Genomic DNA, 3,792 nt, shown 5'->3' with positions numbered 1-3,792 from the left:
CGCCGGCTTTCCCTCCTCCCGGAGCAGCAGCGTCTCTCCTCCGACGCCGGCGTCTCTCTCGCAATCAATGTTCGCGTCTAAAGCGTCACAAACAATATATGACCTCCGGCGTTCGACGATTAATACGTCCTGTCGCATGCGTGCAAAAGTATTTCCACGACTTAATTAACGAATCAATCGGCGCGCGCGCGCGCGCGCTCAAGAGCGGGGAGAATTCTGACGAAGCTTCTTTTGTTTTCTTTTTTATTCTTATTATATTTATATATATTTATTATATACATTATATTATATATATTTATTATATACATTTATTAAATAGTGTTTAAATTTTGATGACTAAAATAAGTACATTCTGTTTGTTTTTTAACCTTATTATTTATTAATTCAAGAGCTTTTTTTTACTGTTAAATATTGCGATTATTTAAAATTAACTCGATGAAATTTTTGCCTCTTGAAAGATATTAAAAAAATTTCTTTCTTTTCACTTTTATTTAATTAACTTGATAAAAAAAAAGGAAAAACTCTTAAAATGTTTGCTTTCACGCGTTCCAATTCATCAGGGAATATAAGTAGATTTCCAGAGTTCACCCTGTTCTCTCAATTAAATATCTTTACATCAACAACCCCTTCTTGACTCCCTCTTCTTGATAACTTCCTGTTCCACTGTTTCTCTTCTTTTTTTTTTTCGTGTCATCAGCGACAGAAAAGCAACTTTCAGCACACACAAGGCCTATTAAACTTGGTCTACGGGGTTTCGTAATCCCCTCCCCCCGGCTGCACGGAGTTTCGTGGTGCACGTGTCGTCGATACGGAAAGGCTAAATGCAAAACCTTGTAAGGGTAGATGGTCTCGAGTTCCGCGCAGGCCGGCAAAACATCCTACCAATTAGCCTCTATACTCGAATGACAGTAGCGCGGTATACCCATGGGGAAGGGGTGGTGGGTGAAAATTTCGTTTCGTCCGGCTTTCAACCCTTCCTTCTCCTCCTCCTTTCCGCCCACGTGGTGGACGTTTGACACGTACCTGGACGACGACGCGTTGCTGGATACTCTCTGGAACGAAACGAAAGGAATTATAGTTAAATAGTAAAAACTTTTCGGGATTTATGCTCTCGAGAATTGGACGCTCGGATCGACGAGATGTGTGTAACTATTGTACACTATTGCCCAAAATGCATATAGACATTTCTCGAAGGAATCTCGTGAAAAGATTAACGCAACGAAAATTACAATATTCATCGTATTTCCTGTTTCAATGTTTCTTCTGCTCGTCCATGAAACGTGAGGAAAAAGAAAAAGAAAATGATGTAAAAATAATGTGAATAATTGTTGCGAATTTTTACAGGAAACGGATGAACGAGTGAATGTCCAGATACTTTTGAGGGGTAGTGTAGACTGGAAGAGAGACTGGAAATTCGTCGAACGAAATTGAAAAGTGGCCGGGGAGATATGACCCCGGACGAATATCGGTAGGCAGATGGATGAGGAGCGGCCTCGAACAGGGGATTGAAACTGGCAAACGGACGTGAAAAAATACCCGGCGAAGCCCGATCGACTGAAAAGTGCTTGTACGAGTTACGATGCTTTTTACTTGTTTTTCTCTTTCTCTCTCTCTTTGGTTTAGGCGTTTTGCCTCCACTCTCGTGCCGTTTCCGATCTGTTTGCGTTTCTTTTTTTTTTTTTTTTTTTTCTTGGAGAAATTGAGTTGCGCCAAAGTCGAGATTGATTGATTTGAAAAATTCTTAATTTTAGAGTGAAATATATAATGTTCGAATTTTTGGGAAACGAATGATTTCGATTTCGATGAAGTATCGTTTTTTCGAAATGTTCTTCCTTCGATTTGTTTGGAATCAGAATAAAAGTTGAATCGGCCGATTTTATCTCGTGAAAAATTCTTAATTTTGGAATAAAATATATTATTAGTATTTAAATCTTCGAAAACTAAATGATTGTTTTCGATAAATTGTGGTTCGAAATGTTCTTCTTCGATTTTCGATCTGTTTGGAATTACATAGAAGTTGAATCGGCTGATTTTATCTCGTGAAAAATTCTTAATTTTAGAGTAAAATATATGATTAGTATTTAAATCTTCGACAATCAAATGATTGTTCTCGATAAATTGTGATTCGAAATGTTCTTCCTTCGATTTTCGATCTGTTTGGAACCACATAAAAATTAAATCGGCCGATTTTATCTCGTGAAAAATTCTTAATTTTAGAGTAAAATATATTATTAGTATTTAAATCTTCGAAAATGAAATGATTGTTCTCGATAAATTGTGGTTCGAAATGTTCTTCCTTCGATTTTCGATCTGTTTGGAACCACATAGAAGTTGAATCGGCCAATTTTATCTCGTGAAAAATTCTTAATTTTAGAATAAAATATATGATTAGTATTTAAATCTTCGAAAACTAAATAATTGTTCTCGATAAATTGTGGTTCGAAATGTTCTTCCTTCGATTTTCGATCTGTTTGGAACTACATAAAAGTTGAATCGGCCGATTTTATCTCGTGAAAAGTTTTTAATTTTAAAATAAAGTATATGATATGTATTTAAATCTTTGAAAAATGCTCTTTTGTAATAAATTATATATTCTCTCAATATTTCTCTTTTTTCGTTCTTATTTTCGATTTGCATTTTTTGAAGAAAATTTATCGATATCTAAATTGAAAAATTCTTAATTCTGAAAGTGAAATATATTATAAAATATATTATAATTAGTGTTTAAGTTTTTGGAAACCAAATAACTTCGACGAAATGTGATTCGAAATATACGACGAAAAGGTTGGATTAAAAATCCATCGAAATTTTATTCATCGAAAACTGCTTAATTCTTAAGTTCTACGAAAAAATTTAATGTGATGTGTAACGAATGCTTCAACTGTTCCAGGTATTCCAGTTTCAATGTCTCTCAAAACAAGAAGTTTTAACATCAATGAGTCATAATATATAAAATATAAAATTAATTACAATACACGAAACGAAGATTTCAAGATATCACTATGATTTCTTTGACGAAGGAGTGATTCCTGTAGAATTTCATCGAATTGTACCTGTACAAGATTTGACAAATACAAGAATCTTCATGCATTCATTCATCACAAATAATGTATTATCACATTTCACTTGCATCGTAACACTATTTATCCCCAATTATCACATTCATCAAATAACAATTCTTAAAACGCTCAAAGAACACTTTCCAATTGCCCAACCTATCAATCTAACGACCTATCACACTGTCATCTAGCGTCCTCATTTCAGAAGCAATATTGTCTCACTTGGGAATGGTATTCTCCAATTTCAAAACTAGGACATCTAGAAATGAACCAAAGATACCGATATACACTTCGAAGAAACATTCACATCACCGGGTGTCTGCACATAAGAACCAACGATAATCCACGTTACAAACCTGGCCAAAATCAGCAAAGGCCAGGGCGGGAAGAGCGAAGTGGTCACGAGACCCATTTCAAAACTGGCGCCGTTTTCGAGGTGGCTGGCAGCCATTAGGTTGCCCCGTGACATTCAGAGGGAGAGGATGATGGTTCCATCGAGTAGGTAGTGCCTAGACGGGGCTCCACCCAGCACTTAGTTCACGTCGTGATTGTGGCCCGGGGCACGGCCGTTTCCAGGGTACAGTCACGCCCCTGCCGTGCCGGCACTGTACTCCGATTCGCTGGCCCATATCTCATCTGGTCCATCGCATTAGCCTAATCTGCCAACTACGAGAGAATAGAGGGACCCCTTGCCGTGCGAGAGAGAGTCGGTCAAAGAGTGTTGCAGGGGCGC

The sequence above is a fragment of the Apis dorsata genome, unplaced genomic scaffold, assembly GCF_000469605.1.
Source record: "Apis dorsata unplaced genomic scaffold, Apis dorsata 1.3 scaffold_245, whole genome shotgun sequence".
Classification (NCBI taxonomy): Eukaryota; Metazoa; Arthropoda; class Insecta; order Hymenoptera; family Apidae; genus Apis; species Apis dorsata.
Note: the sequence above shows the minus strand (reverse complement) of the source record.